This window comes from Apis cerana, linkage group LG7 (assembly GCF_029169275.1).
Source record: "Apis cerana isolate GH-2021 linkage group LG7, AcerK_1.0, whole genome shotgun sequence".
Lineage (NCBI taxonomy): Eukaryota > Metazoa > Arthropoda > Insecta > Hymenoptera > Apidae > Apis > Apis cerana.
In genome coordinates, this window is record NC_083858.1 from 4,280,603 (window position 1) to 4,302,231 (window position 21,629).

The window sequence follows — 21,629 nt, forward strand, 5'->3', positions numbered from 1 at the left end:
GATATATTTTAAAGTAAAATAAGTATTATTTCTTTCTGAAATAAATATTTAAAGGATAATAAGTTTTAGATTTAAAATTTAAATATCATATTTTAAATAGATAAATAAAATTTCATCTTAATAATTATAATACTTATATTGCTATGTAAACTATAAATATAATTAATTTTAGAATCGTTAATTTAAAAATTTAATTTGGAAAACATATGATATATATATATATATATATATATATATATATATATACATTATATGATATATAAAACTATATGCTCGAAATTAATATTAAACATCTAAAAAGTATTAATATATTTATAAACATTTTTAAAAGATAGATTCTATAGATAAACATATATATATATATACATAAGATAAAAATATCATCTAAATATATATTATATCCATTATAGACAATTTAAACTCATGGATAAAACAAAATCGAAATAGAATGCAAAAACAAAGTAATAACATTTCTTCTAAGATAAATTTCAATTGCTTATAATTTGATATAATAATTTAAATAAATCTCAACTGACATTTTTACATATCAATTTTTATATTATTAAAATTATTAAAATCGATTCTTCAAAGATACATAATACTAATGTGATATATAATAATACAACATATATAATTATATATCTACATATCAAAATATATTATAAATTTTTAATAGGATTAAATTCAATATGTATTTGCAAATTTGCAAATTTAGTCAATTTTAATAATTAAATTTCATCTTATAGATTTCGATTACTATTCAAAAGCAATAGAATTTATACTCATATGTGTATTCACATTACAATGTAATCATATATATAATGATTTAAAATTAAGTGAATCAAACAACAATCAAATCAATGAATCATGCAAATAAAAAATAAAAATAATTAATAAAATATAATAAGAATAATAATATAATAATATATAATAAGAATAATTAATAAAATATAAAACCGATTCTATAAGAATCTATTAAAATCTATAATTATTAAAAACTACTAATTCTATAAGAATTAATTTTTTCAATTTTTCGCGTGAAAGAGAGTTCAAAAATAAATATTCTTTTTGAATATAAGATCATGATTATAATAAAACAAATCGGCAAACCACAAATGAAGGTGAAAAATGCGTGCGCTGATCAAAGGATTGGCCCCATAAATACAGGTCATTGTTAGCCGTCGAAAAACGTTCAAGGGCCGATCGAAAACAGGCTGTTTGGGATTTTTACACGTTCGTTGCGTGCGCGTGCGAAGGAAGCTTAACAGAATTGAATGGGCACGTGGTGACGATCGCACGAGGAGAGAATGAACGACAGATGCCTCGAGCCAGATCATCATTTTGCTGTTCACGAAGTTATAGGTAGCACTGAAATGTGTCGTTTGAAAATTCAATATATACTTTTGTGGTTTGAAAATTTTCGATAATGAAATTGAAAGGTTCAAAATAAAATCTTGTTCATTTTTTTTTCAAACGAAAGCAAATATTTTTCAATATTATTAAATTTTTTCAACATATTAACTGAATATTTATTGTATACATACTATTATAGATAATTATTATTATGTAGTTGTATATAAGAAGAACTCCTCATATATCTCATGAAATTATAAAATTGTAATAAACTTTGATTACAATTATTAAAAATTATTTTTATTATAAATCTTTCAATTGTATAAAATAAACTTGGATATATTATTTGAATAAAATATTGTTTAAAAAATATAAAATTAATTCAAATAATATTTTTTTGATTATAAATAATAATGTAAATTTAACTTTTTGTCTTAAAATGTTTTAAATATTATGAATTGTTTGTCTAATGTATAATAAGTAAAGAATATTATGCAATTTTAAAATTTTTTAAAGTAAGTATAGTAATGTAAGTTTTATTGAATATAAAATATTAATAATTTTAAATATTTATATTAATATTTATATTTTTTAATTATTTTATTTTTAATTGGTTTGTATATAAAATATTGAATAAAATTAATTATATTTTTTGATTCAATATCTTTCAATAAATATTTAATAATTATAAAACAAAATATATTTATATTGCATTAATATTATTTTATTAAATTAGAAAGAAATGTTTAATTTTTGATATTTTTTCAATATTATATGTCTTTCATATATAGTATATTTCTTAATTAAATTAATACAATTTTTAATATAAAATAATTTTCCATTTCATTTAGAAAAGAAATATTTTTTACAATAGAATTTTTGAAAAATTTGATCGCTAATAAAACTGCTTAACGCATAGTTCCAAACTCTGCACATTTTCTGTAGAATATGCACAAAAGTTATTTATTGTTTCATAAAAAGATCAAATATTCATATTTTTTTTTATAAAATGATATTTAAGAATTTTGAGATTTTATAAAATTTTAAATTTTGAATCTAAAAAATCAAAGTTCAATATATAATAATCTTAAAAAAGAGAGAAAAATCACAAACTGCGAATATTTTAGCATAAATAATAAAAATATACTTTAATATAAATATAAATAAGTAATTCTAATAAAATATCAAATTAAAATCTAATAAAATCGCATTGCGAAATTCGAGCGAAACTTGAATTACATATCAAAATCATATTGATCATATATTTCAAAAATTATTTTTTTGTAAATAAAATATAAGTTTAATTAAATCAGTTTGGTTAATTCTGAAAATTTTATTCAACAAAATAAAAATAATATGTATTATTGAAATTTGTATGAAAATCTTATTAGATTATATTATAAAAGAAATTGTTACAAATTCAGATCATAATTTCATGAAAATTACATATATATTATATTATACTTCTATATATATGTAATATATACATGTAATTTGCATTAATTAAAAAAATTAAATTATTTTCTATATCAAAAGTAAAAAAAAATTAATACAATTTTTATAGTTTATATTTTGAAATATTAATAATATAAAAAAATCAAATAATCAAATCAATAAATCATAATCAAAAATAAAAAAATATATTTAAAATACATATAAATCAAAAATGACATTCTCAATCATCATAATCTATAATTTGCCGTCCATAAATTAATTAATTTTAATTAATTAATTAATTAATTAATTTTATAATTTCTTACTTTTTTTTTATCATATAGGGTATTCTATACTATCTTCGTAACATAAAAAAATACATTAGATATTTTTTCAATGTATTTCGCGAAAAAGAAATACATTACATAATTATTAGAGAAATAGTTGACTACATCTAGGTATTCGGAGAAAGTTTGGAAACAAACTCTCGTCGTTTATATTCATAGACCAGGATTCCTTCTTTTTGCGGTGAAGTGCCAATTAAATAGTTGTAACATCACCGATATCGTATAACTATGTTCCATTTAAACGATATTAAAGAAAAAAATATTATGATGAATATTATATACGTGAGTTACTGTCATTAATATTTTTCGCATCTTATGAACAAATAAAGCAAAATCTTTAAACCAAAAAAATTCAATTTTTGATGGAATGAGAGATTTCAAATATAATAAAAATATAAAATATATATAAATTATTTATATTTTTATCCGTAACTGATAAAGATTTATAGAAAATATGAAATTATTTATTTTTCATATAGAAAATGAATATATAATATTTATATAAAGAAAATGAGAATTTGATTTAATTAATTCAAATGAATTAATTCAAGTTGAAAATGTTAATTAATATAGATAATACAAAAGTAAATGGTTTTAATTAAATGAATATATAATAATCATAAATGTACTATCATAATCGGAAAATCGTAAATTACATGATTTTATCGAATAAAATAAGTAATAAATTATTATACGAAATAATTAATATAATTTTTCAAATTAAAAATAAATTAAATTTGTAAATAAAATAATTTAACATGATATAATTTTAAAATTCTTTCATTTTCAATTTTTTTACAAAATTAAATTTTTAATTCTATCAAAATATTATATATATATCAATTTAAATATAATTATTAAATTATATTTTATTTTTATTACTTATTATTACATATTTATTACATATTTATTATTTATAATTACTCATCTTATCAAATTAAATATTCAATTTTTAAAATTTTTATAAAAAAGCAGTAACTAATCATTTTATAATTAAATTATCTAAAAAATTAATGATTTTAATTAAAAATTACAAACTATACATAAAAATATTACAATAAATTTTTTTAAAAAATGAATATTTTAAATATTTTATCGAAGAAGATTTTAAATAAATTCATAAATTTTAATGAACTACGAGTACGTATTAAGATAGATCTTTCTTTAAGTCATAAACTAAATATCGAGCCTATATTAAGATTACTACTGTCAAAAATATACCGCCGAGAATACAAAAAAGCCATACATCAACTTAATAATATGTTTCGAAATTATTCTTCCGTTGAAAACTTCGCGGTCGACCGCGTCTAATTCTGGGCCAAAATTTCAATTTCTACTTTCAATTTTTTTTGATATGCGAATTCAAATTTATAAATTGTAACACTGAAATTTATCAAAATTCATTTATATTATATATTATTTATTTATATTATATATTTAATTGCATAAATCATAATATATTTATTACTGGATATAAACTTCAAAAATGAAATAATTTAAATAATACAATTCTTATGAATTCTCCTAATGAATATTGAATTATGCAATTAAATGAAAGATTAAATAATATTTATTTATATATTATTTATAATAATATATATAATATATTCTATATTATATACATATTATTATAGTAAATTTTTTCCATTTGAATTTGTGATTTTAAAACTAATTGTATATATGTTATCACAATCGTTATTATGCATATCAAAATTGTTAAGATAAAAAATTAAAAATTTAATTTAGTTGAAACAAAATAACAAATTTTGATTTACTAGTTTTTTATTTATTTAAAAAGGAAAAAATGTTCTAAAAATATTATTAAACATAAAAATAAAAATTAAAATATTATAGACTATATTATTTTAAATATATTTTATATAGATAATAATTTTTTATTGTTGCATTAATTTAAAACCAAATATAAAAAATTTAAAAACGTATTTTATAACGTTATTTAAAAATGTTAATAAATATTTTATTATATAATTTTTTAAATATTTTTTAATAAAATTTTAATAAAATCATCACCACAAATTGATTAGGTTGAAGAATACTATATTCTGTGAGATATGTTTATTTATATATAAATACTATAATCTATGTTTTTATGTAATAGATTTGAAAACATCAAATTAATTTTCTTATTTAATTATACTTAATTATATCTTTATAAACATAAATGTCTTAACCTCTTTCCTTCACCAATGAATGTGAATCATCCTAGTGGCATAGATTATAGTCCAGGTATAACAAAATATATTTTTGGTTGAATTTAATTTTAATTTTATTTTTTTATTTTATTTTATATAATAAAAAATTAAAATTGTCATTTTCAATATTTAAATTTTCAGTACTTATATTAATAATTCTTCCTCTTATTAATTAAAATATCATATATATCAGATTTAATCGAATATGGATAATAAAATAATTCATTATGGAAAAATAAAAAAATAAAAAAAATAAAATAAAATATTTTTTAACATTGAAAAAACCAAATTTGAATATTTCTTTACAAGTGAATTATAAAATTATTATATCATTCGTATATACGTGAAAATAAATAAAAAATATACAATAAAATGTTATTATTTTTTTGTTTTTGATAAAATTGGGATTGAATATATAGTAAATATATAGCCGCTAAATTTTAAAATTTTTACTTTTTCTAATTTTTACATAAAATAAAATTAATTTTATTTTCATACATAGAGTATGTTTAAATATCAATAATTCATTTATACTCAATCGGGAATTATCCAATATTCAATATATTTCACTTCTAATCAAAAAATTTTCAAATTTTTTGGAAAACGAAGCTTCAAATAAAAAAATAAAAAAAAACTTATTTTTTCTTATTTTTTTATAAAAAATTATATACAGATAACATTTTATGTCTATTTACATGGACTCTCATCATAGGAGATATCATATATTAAAATTAAAGTCTATTTTATGTAAAAATCTAGAATTCTAATAGCATAATATATCTATATCAGATATATAATATTTAAATCATAGGTATAATATATGTTCAACATTTTAATTTATTTATTTTAACAAAAATAGTACACAAAAAATTATGAAAAATTTTAATTTCGGATACTTTAAAATATCCATTAAATAGAATATTTTAAGTAAGAAGAGATTTTTAGATTTTACTTTATACTTACTTATCAGAATTATAAATACTTATCAGAATTTTACTTTATTATTTATAATTAATATGATACGTATTATACAGTATTATATATTATACAGTATCTTATAATTCCTTAAATTAATGTCTCTGTTTTTAAAAAAAATATTATTACAAAGAAAAAAAATATTTATTCGTAAAAAAACAAAAAATTCTATGACCGATTCTTTTCATTCCGGGCTATATATGTAATTCCTGTTAAAACATTTTGTGATAAGCGTGTAAAATATGTTCTCAGACAGAACTTATCCATCCTCACTTCCTTCTCTTTTGCAAAGAAAGACGGGAGAAGTTCATTCGAAGGAAAAACATGGAGAATTTTGGCAAGAAAAAAAATAACATTTTCCCATCTCAACCGGTCATCTTAGCGTATTCAGCAACACGCGCTAATTATATTGCTCATTATGCAAATCGAGTCCGTTTAGCATACGTTTCTCGCCATTTTTAGTCTTCTTCTATATGGTGTTTCAAGTACGCTGCCTCGAATAGCAACTACAGATGCACGGAATCCTTCCTGTCTGTCTTTTTCTCTTTTCTTCTCCCATTTCTGAATCCTACTGTTTATGCAAGTGCATCTTCTCATTTCTAAAATGCAACTGATTTTCTAAAAATGAATTGAATATTTATACAATATAATTTTTTTTTATCTTTATAATATTTATATTTCTAATTATAACAACAATAAATTCTTTATATTCATATTAATTGTTTAGATAAGGAAATTAATAATAATATAATAATATAATAATATTTAATAATAAATATTAAAGAAAATATATTTTTTTTTATATTAAATTAAAATATAAGTGTAAAACATTTATCGCTTTCAGATCTTGTTCAAATAATAAAACATTCAGTAGGTTATTAGAATAGTCAAATACGGGAATTATTTGATTTATTTGGACGTTGATAATGTTGATTTGTTTTATTCCAGAGAATATTATATAATATAGCATAGTATAATGAATATAGCAAGTAGATTTTATCATTAAAATCAAAATTCTATTATAAATATAAAAAAATTATAATTTATAATAATATTTATATTTATGTTTATTACTTTGTTTAATTAAATTTGTTTAATTAAATTTTTCTTTAAATTAAAATATTATATAATAATTTTATTTATTATAATGTGAATTATTATAATATAATCTTAAATATACATACCTATATACATAATCTTAAATATATAATTTCACATAATATTATTATATTTAAAAATATATAAAAATATAAAATCAAAATATAAATTAAGCTATAACAAATAAAATTTTAAATTATATAATTCGTTATATTATATTTCATATTATTTATATCTAATTAATTTTTTAAGCAAAATAATTATTATAGCTTTGTTTTGAATTTGAATGTTTATGAATAAGGAAAATTAGTCAGCTTGAAAATTGAAAATATCATTCGAGATAACAAAGCAAATCAATTTTTATTTTAACAAAAGGAATGATTCAAAAAGATAAAAAACATCTCTAGGCAATTATGAATTTTCACATTATTTATATAAAATATGATAAAAATTAAAAAAATCAAAATATCAAAATTGCATTCAAAGTTCTATGATATTTCTCGGCTAATTAATACATATTAAAATTAAAAATATAATAAATTTGTAATTTAACAATTTGTTGTAATTATTATTTTTAGAATTCTTTTAAGAGATTTATTAATTTTCTATTATATTTTTATATACTTGTATATTTTATTTCATTTTTACTTTCAAAAATTGCATGTTTTATGAAAGATAATTTTTCATGTAATTTGTTGAACGATGTAAAAATAATATTTGCATGTATCTATATCGTTTTTAATCCTTGTTTTTTTGTAGACTTTTTTTGTATAGATCATGAAAACTTCAACTTCAAGTCATATAGTTAAATCATTAAAGTTATAAAGTTAATTAGAAAAATATATAATAATGAAATGTATTGAACACAGCTTAAACATGCATAAATTTTATATAGTATATTATGTAATATTCCTAAATTGAATTATTTGAATTCTCATTTCAAAATGATTTTTAGATCTAACTTAATTTAACCTAATTTAAATTTTTATTTTATATTTGGCAAAATCAAATTCATAAATAAATTTAAATAAAATAATTTATTAATATTTTTAAAAAAATATCATCTTACATTGGATTGATTTCTATTACCTTCAAATATGTAGCAATTATAATAAATTAATTATATATATATATAAAATTGTAATAAAATTATAATAAATTAAGAGATTAAAAAAATATAAAAAAAACAAATAAAGAAATTTTTGAATAATTTTTATAATTATAATGACAGTAATAATATATAATTAATTAATATATTATCATAATTATTATTTCATATATTATTTCAAAAAAATAATATGAAGAATTTAATATTATTTCGATTAAAAAACTATACTGAAAGAATAAATATCTAAATATCTAAATATAAGTATCCAAATATAGCATATATGAAAGAGTAGAATAATAATACACAAGCTAAGTGCTATGTATATTTTTATTAATTATATTTTTTATTACTTTTATTTTTAATTGTTTATTATTTATTACGTTTTATTATTGTTAATTATTTATTATTTTCTTATTACTTTTTAAATTATAAAAATCTTATATTTTTATAATTGATTTTTGTCTCTCAATTTCTTTATCAATTTTTATATTATTATATAATTATTATATTTTTTTTTCTATCATTTACATAAAAAATTAACAAATATTAGTTTAATACTATTATATTTGTATTCTATATATGACATATGTGTATCATAAGAGTTAGCATATTATAAACAAGTTGTCTGTTTTATTTAAAAAGAATGAAAATATATTTTAAAGAAAAAATATTATGAAAAAAATGAAACAGTATTAAAAATATCTTTTAAATTAATGACTTTTTAATATAAATCTTAATATTTTTTTTGTAAAAAATACGATAAAATACAATATACTACAAATTATGATTCTATAAAAATATTAAAAAAATTATAATAAGTATAAAAAAATTAAAATCAATTTTCATATTTATCAATTTATAAAAAAATGATTAATATTGCATAATACATCTCCTTATATTAAATAATTTTTTATATTTTTAAATTTAGATTCATATTTTTAAATTTTTCTTAAAAGAATATAATTTGTTTTTAAAAAGACTTTGAGAAAATAAATTAATTACAAAATAAATTAATATATAAAAATATAGATTGCAGTTTATTCTTTAATAATTAATTTAATAAATAATTTAAAATTTAAATTATTATAATAAATAAATTGTGATAATTGTTATATTGAGAGCGTTTATTAGATTCTGGATTTCATTCTGTTTATTATCAAAGTTAAGCCTTGAATGAGCAAGGAGCATATTTTTATATTTTCTCTAATAATAATTCTTTTCTTTTTCATTCAAATATTGTAAAATCTCAAATCGATGTAAAAATATTCAAAGAATCAAAATCCATTTCCTAGAACTTATTTTGCAATATTTTATGAAGATTGCAAAAAATTATTGAATTGAAATATACAAATATTGTTTATGATTGTATATGATATAAAAATTAAACTATATCGAACATAAAAAAATAATTGAATAATTGTCATTTGAGAATATTATATATCGTTGGTAATGTTTCGTAACCTATCTTAAACTTTCTAGTTAATATTTATGTTTAGTAATATCAATTAATAATGATAACAAGAATAATCTTAATATAGAGTATAATATTATATATTATATAATAGAATATAATAGATTCTATATTATTTAATAAAATGATATAGTATCATCTAGTAAAATTTAATAAATGATCTATTTTTACAACCATCTAATATCTTATTCAATTTAAATTTATCTCTAATTAAAAATATAAATAAAATTATTGGTTAACAACAATAACAACAACAACAACAACAGCAATAACAACAAGAAAAATAATAATAATTTCAATATGCTATCGCATATTAAAAATTTTACAATGTCATTTAAAATCTAACAGATCATCTATTTTTATAATTATGAGTACATATTTATCCTACTTAAATTTATTCATATTCTATTTAAATTCTAATTAAATACATGAATAAAATTGCAACTAGTTGCAAATGATAAATAATAAAAAAAATATCTAAATAGATCAAAGATATATCAAAGATACTTGCATATGAAAAATATATTAAAAGAAATATAGAATGAAATCTACATTATTGTATAACCACGTGAAAGGAAAGAAAAAAAAAAGTATAATAAATAACGAGATCACAGCGACAATCACACTATTTTAAGCTTGGAACAAATAGCAGCTACTTGGCACATTCCGAAAAGAAATGCAACAAATAAAAACTCGAAACAAATATAAATACGTTGAAATGTTACCTGAATGTTACAGTAGATTATAGAGGATTAAGAGCGCGCTGTTCGCCGGAGTGACGAGATCGCTCGTAGATTCTGAAAGAAACGACAATCGTGATGTTTTATGAAAATTTATCGGATTTGAAGTTTGCAATTAATGCAAATAAATGCCTGTCATTGAATAAATCCTGTTGACAATTCTTATATTTTTATAGAAAAAAATCTTAAATTTACATACCGTTTTAATACGCGAGACAAATATATTCATATGTTTTATTATATCTAAAATAAAGATTTTTTAATACTTATTGAAAAACTTTTAAAATTTGGAAATTGAAATGAAACTTTAAATAATAAATAATTATTCGTAGTATGGATTATTTTTAGATAAAATTTGTGAAAAAAATCAATGAAGAATTAGTATAAATGAAAAATTGCATCATCTTATGCTTTACTAAAATATAATTTTAAATTAAATGCACATAAATGCATCATTGCAGATTTGTTTCTATAAATGAACAGTATATATAATTTAGAAATTTATTATAAATTTATTAATTTAATATCTTTACATTAAATGAACAGTATATATAATCTAGAAATTTATTATAAATTTATTAATTTAATATCTTTACATTAAATAATTTATAATTTTTTTTACATTTACAACATTTCATTTCATAAGATATGAAAATTACTACAATTTCCAATCTTCAATTATCAATGCAATTAACTACCAACACCAATCAATTTGCGAGAATAATAAATTCGAAAAAATCGTTTACTAATCGAATACGATAAGCTTTTCACATATATTATGTTATTTTTATAATCAAATATATTTAAATGTTTAAACATTATTTATCTAATGCACATTTCCAAATATAAGGAAAAAATATGTTAATTAAAAATGAAAGATGGAACAAAATCATAAAAAATAATAGCGAATATTTTAAAAAATAAAAGTATCTATATGTTTTTTTTAAATAATATTTATTTTAAAAAACTCGGATTAATTTCTAGAATATATATTTCTATTGATGGAATGGACATGATTATATGATTCTATTATGAAAATTATAATAATTATTGTATAATTATTATTAATATAAAATTATAATATATAAAAATCTTGAATTGGAATTAGATTACGATTGAGTTTGATATTGAATCGTTCCAAAATATATATTTAATTTTAAGATACATAACGAAATCAATTCGTTATTTATTGATTTTTCATACATATACTAATAATTACATAATTATAACAATAATTATAAGAATAATTGTCCAAATTAACTGTCCAAAAGAATAATTTTTTTACTTACAAATTTTCGTTCTTAAATAAATAAATATCTTTATCGAAAAAATAAATATAAAGATTCTTGTTAAGAGACAAGTCAACTTTGGAAAAATTTCATGATCGCTAAAAAAGACGAGAGAAAAAACAATTTTTATACTTATCTTCTGAATTTTTACATCCATTTTTCTCGCCACCTCAACAATCGCCAGTTTTTCAAAATGGCGCTGATTCGTATTCATTTGCGTCTTACGCTGCATTATCCATCACATTCATCTTTTTTCCTTTTTCCAACAATTCCTTTTCGTCTCGCCCCCTCTCGATATATATTTGTTTCTTCTTGCTTTTCCCTTTCCTCTTCTCTTTCTTACGCTCTTCCTAGTTCTTTCTACCTTACGTTTTCACCATTTACGGTTTTACTCTTAAAGTTCTTAATATTAACGCGATATTCTTGATTTTCACATTCTTTTATACTTTATTAATGTAAACCCGAAAAAAAATTGATTTATATCATGGATAATTAATAATTACATTAATATTAATAATTACATTATTTCCATATGTTTATATGGAATACTATTTCGAAACATTAAAAATCACGAGAGTTAGAACATATGCGAATAATCCAAATTTGGCACTGCAAAGATGTGAGGATCCATCTTTTTATCAAGAAATTGACACGGATTGCGAAGTTTACAAATTTATGAGTTTATGATTTGTTTGTTGTGTTCGTATTTGCAAAGAGAAATTGAAATTATAGATAGAAAAAATGTTTCTTTTTTCTGATTTGGTAATTAGATGGGCTTGATGAAAGAGAAGAAAATTGAATATAAAATTAGAAGCAAAGCATTTAATATTATATTAATATTATAATGTAATTAATTATTTCGAAGAAATTTTGTGAATTTCCAAATATCCTATATTATTTTAATAATCAAATGTTTGTGATTATTAAAATATGCTACAAATAAAGTTTATATTGTTACGAATAAATAAGAAGTACAATCCATTTTTTGTGATATTAACTTCATTATTACTTCATTTATTTTTTAATGAAAAGTAATGATATTGGATGGCTTTATTATTTATATTTTACATAAACTTTTTTTATTTAACATTTTTTTTATGAGATGTTAATTATTATGATATAGATTACGATCCAAACCATAATTAAAAAAATTGCACATTTCATAAGAATATATATATAATAAAATATTAAAATATAAATTAGAATAATTTTACAATTTATAATTTATAATTTATAATTCATATATATATTATTTATAATATATGTTTCATATATTACTTAAAATTAATTTTTATAATATTTTTTATTTATTATTTCTAGATATCTATAAATATTTCATAGAAAATTTATTTGTTTTCTAAATAATAAAATAACCAAACGCGAATTTGTATAAGTCAATTGAAAACAATATTGAAATTAATTTTATATTCGATAGCAAAATTAATATTAAATCCACAAAAATTGTTTTGACATAAATGTTTTAATCAATAATGAATACAATATAATCATTATTTTTTATTTATATTATTAATTACCAATGCCCGAACAAAATAATAAATCAATATAAAAGTACTTGATAATCTAAGTTGATATAAATACCAGAAGTGCCTATTGTTTCTAACTTTGTTTGCAACTTCATTCTATATTTTTAAAAAAAAAACTTATAAGATTATCAGATTTTATAACCGAAAAATATCCAAATTTTTAATTAATTTTTAATTAATTTGTTACTGGTCCCATTTATTGAATGTCCAATAACTATTTGTATTGAAACAAAAATTATTTACGTAATACTACGTATTTTAATTAATAATTATGTAAAAATTAAGTATAAAAATTTACATAAAAAAAATATTTATTCGTTATATAATATTTTTATTTTTTTCTATTCAATAATATTATTTCACAATAAAATAAACTTTTAAAGTACCATATTATACTTTGATATGATAAAATATAAATAAAAACATATGAAAATAACATCGATAAAATGTTAATTGTATTTTAGAATTTTTGTATAATGAAATATTACTTATATTTATTAATTGCTCAAAATAAAAAGATATTTTATAAAATTTAATAAATAATACTTATATTTTACTTCAAAACAATTCTTTTGAAATTTGCTTTTCATTATTTTGTGAATACTAATTATAAATAATTTTCATATGTATCTATATGTAACGCAGTGAAACATTATTTTTTTACTAATTACATTTTTATTCAAATAAAACTTTTTCTACAACATTTTTAATGCACATACATTGTGAAAATTATATCATATACATTATGTAAGTAGAAACACATGTTATTATTACACATCGAATGCCATTTTAATTATATATCAAATTTTGAATATAATAATTTAAAAAGATACAATCATTATTGGATTCAAAATTGAACAATTTCTAATAATGAAATAATTGATTATAAAATAAATGATTATAAAAATGTTCTAAATAAAATATTTGTTATAAATCAAATATTAAGAAAAATATTTATATTTTTTTTCTTGAAAAATTATTGAATATTTTACATTATTAAATTTTAATACATAATTCGAATTTCGAAAAAGAAAAATTTTAAAATTATGATATTATGATTTATCTTATTAAAATTTTGAATAAAAGAGATTTAAGAAAAATTTATATATTATAGTCGATATACAAATATTCTATTATTAATATTGATTAATAATTTTCTAATCGTAAAAAAGAAAAATTAATAAGTATTAAACTGTTGTGTCGTTTTTTATCTTCAGATAAATAAATCTCATACTCAAAAGAAAGGATATAATATCAACATAATTATTGATAATTGACATATGACATATAAATAAAAATTAATAGATATATAAAGATATCAATGATAATAGTTTCATTTCAAACAAATTAAGCTCTTTTGAATTCTAGTTATTAAAGTACAATAATGCAATTCAATATATGATAAATAATAATTAAAGTTTATATAAATTAAAATTTACATTAACTTGTAAAACTTTAATAACAGAGTAAAAGGGAATAAAATTTTAATTTTACAGAGATTTTTGTTTATAGATTCAATTGTATTATATATAACTTATTATGAATTTATAATACTTATAAATTAAATGAAAAATATTATTAATTAATATAATTATTTATGAATAACTTTAATTGATTATTTTTATATGAACATGGAAGCTTATTTATTAGCTATGGCATCGGTTTCAATCATCCCAGAGCTCTTTTAAAATACATTTCGTTGATGACAGTCCCTTTTAAAACTTTCTATACTATTCAATATGAATAGCCAAAGAAAACATTTGCGGCATGTTATGCTTTATTGCTTTAAAAAAAATAATAATGCAAATAATGCAGAAAAGATTTGTCCTGTTTACGGAAATTCTATTACGATCATCACACTACAATTGGTTTAAGAGATTTAGAACTAGAAATTTTAATTCGAAAAATGAAAGGCACAGCAATCCAGCAACGATGAATACGTTCAAAATCATGTTCGTTGAAAATTCGTGATATAATAGTGTAGGCGAGATAATAAATGTCATTAACACTCCCAAAAGGACAGTACATAATCACCTGATCATGATGGGATTATGTCAATCGATGTAAAGTTTGAATTCCACAACTATTGATGGAGACCGACTTTATGAACTGCGTCTCTACTTGGATTTTGTATCAAAATATGCATCGAAAATGCAATTGATTCAAGGACAATAAACTTTTAATTGTTGCGAATCTTGGATTTTATCCGAAGAAAGTTCTTTTCTTCATTTGGTAGGATTGGAAAGGTGTAGTCTATGAGCTCCTTTCTCAAGGTGAAACTATCAATTTTAGAAAATGTTGCAATCAATTTGATAAATTGAAAGTTATAGCAGAAAAACGGCCAAAATTGATGATGAAGTTATTACATAATGCAAAACCACATGTTGCATTGACTGTAAGAGAAAAACTGTACAGTTTGTTCTATCGCATCTTTTGTATTCCTCAGATCTTGCTCCATCCGATTATTATTTATTATTAAAAAATTCTCTCCATAAACGTTTCCAATCCGTAAGCGAAATAAAAACGCATCTCAAGAAATATTTTGCAAATAAACCCTAACAATTTTGAAAGAAGAAAATAATGAAGCTTTCTGAAAGATGGAAGAAGCTGATAGAATAGAATAGATAGGTTCATATATAACGTAATAAATTAATCTTAAACAACAAATATCACATATTCATTTCGTATCAAAAAAAGAAAGAAACTTATGGGACACCTATAATATATAATTCTTTTTTTTACAAATTATAAATTCTTTAGAAAACAAAAAATGAATTATATTAAAACATAATATTAAAATATTCAAAAACAATTTCTTAATGGAAAAAATATAGAATATATAGATTATAGAAATATCATGATAGTTTTATTTAATATTAAATGCTAAAAGTATAATTTTAAAATATATGTATAATGTGAATTAAGCTACAATTTATTATTGAATGAAAAAAATGCAAAATAAAAATTCATAGAAATTTCTACATTTCTATAAATATATATTTTTTAGAAAGATGAGTTTGTTATATATCTTAATATCTTTTTTTATATATCTACATTAAATCATTTTACACATATGAATTTTTGCTAATATAGTAAAATATTAAATAATTAATGGTATTGAATGCAAAAATTAGATGTAAGTTAGTTTCATGTAAAAATTGAAATTTTATTATATATTTAAGAAAAAAGTAAATTCATATTATTGTACAAGTTATTTACAATAATTTTCTTTTCTATTATAGTAAAAATGGAGTCACCTAAATATATCATTAATCATAATTTTGATGTAAGAAAATAAGTTTTAAGATGTAATGATACTTATTAAATACTGTTGCAAATAATATTATAAAAATATATCTAAATAATTAAAGATAATGATACAACAAAATAATATTAATAATGAATAATATAATAAAGAAAAAGAAATCTAAAAAGAAATCATAAATCGTTATTTGAGAAACGATATTTAATAATATTCTTTTATCCGGAAAAAAGAAACATAAACACTTGCAATAATTGGCTGCAGTATTACTTATAGTAAGACTTATTACTTCATAAGAATTAATTTTACACCAATGTAAGACTTCCCGATTTGAAAATATCATGCAAATAATCTAGATGAACGAATCAGGTCAAGTAAAGGTCGTGATTGACGTCACAGGGAGTTGATTGAACGGAGGAGAACATACATGTAAACGGAAATTTTTCATGAATTTTTAAACAGATTGTTCCATTTTCGTGAACCCAATTATTAACTGAAAATAATTCCAACTAATTCGTGCCACGCGAGTAAACTAATAAGCTATGTAATTTTTGCAATTACTCATAGCGAACAGACGTGTTTACATTTCGTTTGCGAGTATTTGTCAAGGCTATTTCCTTTATGCTATTATTACAATATTTATATATATTAGCAAATACAATAACTACTAATACAATAACTAATACAATAATACAATAACTAAATTTATTTTAAATTAAATTATTCTATTTAGAAATATTATATTAGAAATATTATATATATAATACTTAAGTGTAATAGAATGATTTACGAAAACTAATCATTAAAATTTACTAAAATATCAATTAATAAATACTCAGATTCTATTAAAATTTCGTTTATAAATGGATTTTTTAAGTTTTAATCACAAGATTTTCATATAACGAAAATAAACATTTTTTCACATAATCTTTTACCAATCCATTTATGTAATATCATAATTTTATATTAACAAGTTGTTCTTCTTCATCATTCTTGATATTATAATTTATTTATTTATCGATGATTTTCTGATAAAATAGCTGATTGAAAAACTGATCACAAGCTGCAATTTTTTTGTTCTCTTTTTTTCTTCTTTTTTTTTCACTTTATCTTTCTTTTCGCTCTTTCATTCTTACGAATAACTTGTCTTTTCTTTCAGTCTTTACATTGACTTGTTGACTTTGTTCCTAACCTTTGAATTCTTCTATATTTCAATGACTTTGCGAAACTATGTATCAGAAAAGTTCTTCTTCTTTCCTTCAGAGAGAAAAGTTCCATGAGAAAAATTACAGCAAGTTCAACCGATTACTTTTTATAATATATAATAAAATATAATTTTAAATTTTTGCAAAAATATAATGTTTTTCGGATAGAAATTAATGGAATTTCTTTCATTTTTTTTTTTTTTTCAGTATTCAACGTTAAACGATAGATGAATATTATTTAAAAAAATTAGTTAAAAAGATGATTATTCTTTTTAATCTTTTAATATTTTAATAATTTTCGAATCAGCAATAATAATAATTTAAATGAGCAATAAGGAAGTTTTTTTTTAATTTTTTATATATTAATTTCTGTATTTTTTTAATTGTAAAAGATTATTTTCTATTATTTTTAAAATAATTTGATAATATATTTATTTATCGTAATAATAAAAAATTATGAATTTTTTGATTGAATTTCTTCATGAAAACATTTATATCATTAGCTAAATGGAATCCTGCTAGTTATCTTATTCATATAGATTCCTATATATCAAAATAATATAGAAAATCTAAATCAATTCCTAATTCATATTACTTTAATAATTTCTTTTTTTTTTCATTTCCCATAGAATATCATATTATATATCCCTTAAGATCTTCTTATATATTTTTCATATATATGTATTATATTCACAGCAATTTTAAATCGCTTATAAATTCCAACAAAAAAAATTTTTTTTCAATAATAAATTAGATTCACATCAATTTTTTCAAATGATTATATATATTATATATTTTTGATTTTTGTAAAGTTAATACCAAATTTTTTGTAAAGTAATACCAAAATTCAATGATATACTATATATTCGTAACAATATATTATATATATATATATATATATATATATATATATATACTTCAAATGACTTTGAATGAAGAAATGAGTAAATCAAAAGAAAGATTATTATTGGCGTTATCGGTTCGTCAGTTTAGAAGTAATGTTGATATTTTTTATGTTTCTGAGTAACTGATAGTAGTATGCGATAGTGATACATATATATACATATACATCTTTTATATTACTAAAGTTGTCATTCAGTTCCCAAAAGTTCTTTAGATAGTCAAATAAGACAGAACATAGTTCGAATATATTCATCTGAAATTTAAAATATATACAAATATTGTATTTACGATCATAATGTGTAGTTTAAACATTATAGTCATATTTATAATATATTGCGTAATTTAAAATATAAACTTATATAATTTAAACTTATATAGAATATTGTATTTTAGTTAATAACTGTCCTTCAAAAATGTTTTTTTAATAATGAAAACAGATTAGATTATGTTTCTTATATCCAATCAATACAATCAATTAATACATAAAACATATATAAATAATATAATATATATAATAATATAAATATATATAAACATATAGTTATATTAAAAGATATTCAAAGGAACAGAAGATATTTTCCAAAAATATTTTATATCATTAAAATGTTCAAAAAATCAAATTTACTTGATATATTTTCATTCAAAGTCAAATAAAAGTGATAGTATAAAATATTATTAAATTGATCTTATCATGTATAATTAATATATATTTTATATATATTATATTATATTATATATATTATATTATTATATATATATTACATTATATTATATATTTTATTATATAGAATGTAATTTAAAAATATTAAAGTGATCTCGATTTATTCTTGAAAAACATTTTTTAAAAATTTTTTTATTGTACTTTATGAGTTAATTTATTAATTTTTTTTCAAAACATTTTTTTGTCAAATTATCGAAAATGCTCAAAACAATTATTACGTAATACATTCTATATATATGTATGTATATATTTCAATATTATTATATTTATATTATATATATATATATATGTAGATATTATTTTGAAATATATTATTATTATTTATTATTTATTACTATTATTATTTTATATACTAAATGTAAAAATGATTAAAATAATACTTTAATATGTAGTAATATAAATCCAAATATATATTAACAACAATAAAAATAATAATAATATTAAATTAACTAAATATTACAGTTAATTTATCTAGACAAATAAAAATTCTTTTTATTCTATAAGATTAAAGTTATATATACATATATACACGTACAAATGAAAAAATATTTTTTTAAATAAAAATAAAATTTCTTATTTAAATTTTTTTTATTTAAAGCTGTAAAATATAGAAGAGAAAAGTATGAGAAATAAATTAAATTTAAATTTAAATCATTTAATGCATTAATTTTCGAAAAAAATTAATTGGAATTCTATATTATCACTGATTTTACTTTCTACATAACTTTCTATGTAATTTTCTATATAATTATATATAAGATGTTAATATATAATATTTATGATATTAATATTATAATATTAATATATATATATATATATATATATATATATATATATATATATATATACTTTCATTCAACATAACCAATATACATAATTCATAGAAAGATAAAATGGAACTTTCATCTTAGATTATATTTTATACATTTTTTAAATCTTTAAATTATTATTGGTTGTTAGATTAAAATGCAATCGCTATAAAATCTTATAATCTTTTAAATATTAGAATTTAAATATATGTTATCAAAATATCTTGTTGTAATATATTATATTTTTTATACATTTATATTTGTATTTTATTTTAAATGTAAAAATATATTTAATAAAATATGATGTAATCATAATTTTGAAAATATTATAAATACGATAGTAATAAGTTTCACCAAGCGATATATTATAAAAATAAAATATCCTTCGAATCATTTAAATCCAAATTAATCTAAACTAAAAAAAAATTCCAATGTATATCAAATGCTTAAGAAAATTATATAAAATTACAATATTAGCGTTAAAAATATTTTTACATATATTTCCAAAATTAAGATTTATAGACGATTATATAGGAAATTGTTTAAAAATTTTATCTTTAATATATTTCAAGATTATTGAAATCGAAGTGTTATATATTCTTTCTTATGTAATTATTGAAAAAATTAATATGATATATATGAAAATATTTATATATAATTTTAAAAATTTAAATATGCAAAAATATACAAAATATATAAATAATTAAAATATTTGATATTATATTTTTATAATAAAATAAATTTTTATTCAGTTGTATTCATAAAATTATTTTATATAAATATATAACTATATATAAATATATATTATATAGTTTAATAAATCCTATTTAATCAAATTCACAATATGCAAATTAATTGAGAGATAGAAAAAATTACATAAATCATAAATATCTATATTTCTTAAATGTATTTGTTCTTTTCTTCCCATTGATTTCGAGATCATTAAATTGATTTCGAATCTAATAAAAATTTAATAAAAATTAATAATAATCATTATTTCCTGTAATGCAAATTAAAGAAAAAAATGTATAACTCATTTACAATTCTTTCTTCAGCTTTCTTGCGAATAAACAAAACTTCACTTACAAATTTATTCAATTATGAAAGATCAATTTATATTTCATTTTAATATATTATTCCAAAACAAAAGAAGAAGA

At 18.2% G+C, this 21,629-nt stretch overlaps 1 protein-coding gene across 10 annotated transcripts in view; it reads right to left on the bottom strand.

Annotated features, from left to right (window-relative positions):
* LOC108002523 (uncharacterized) overlaps positions 1-21,629 on the bottom strand; it is a 315,743-nt gene that overhangs the window by 180,166 nt on the left and 113,948 nt on the right. For 7 of the 10 annotated variants that reach the window (XM_062077705.1, XM_062077704.1, XM_062077712.1 and 4 more), the window contains one exon: positions 10,725-10,796. The exons of the other annotated variants lie outside the window; for them this stretch is intronic. The gene's annotated coding sequence lies outside the window, so the exon portion shown is untranslated. The remainder of the gene's footprint in view (positions 1-10,724; positions 10,797-21,629) is intronic. 10 annotated transcript variants of the gene reach the window in all.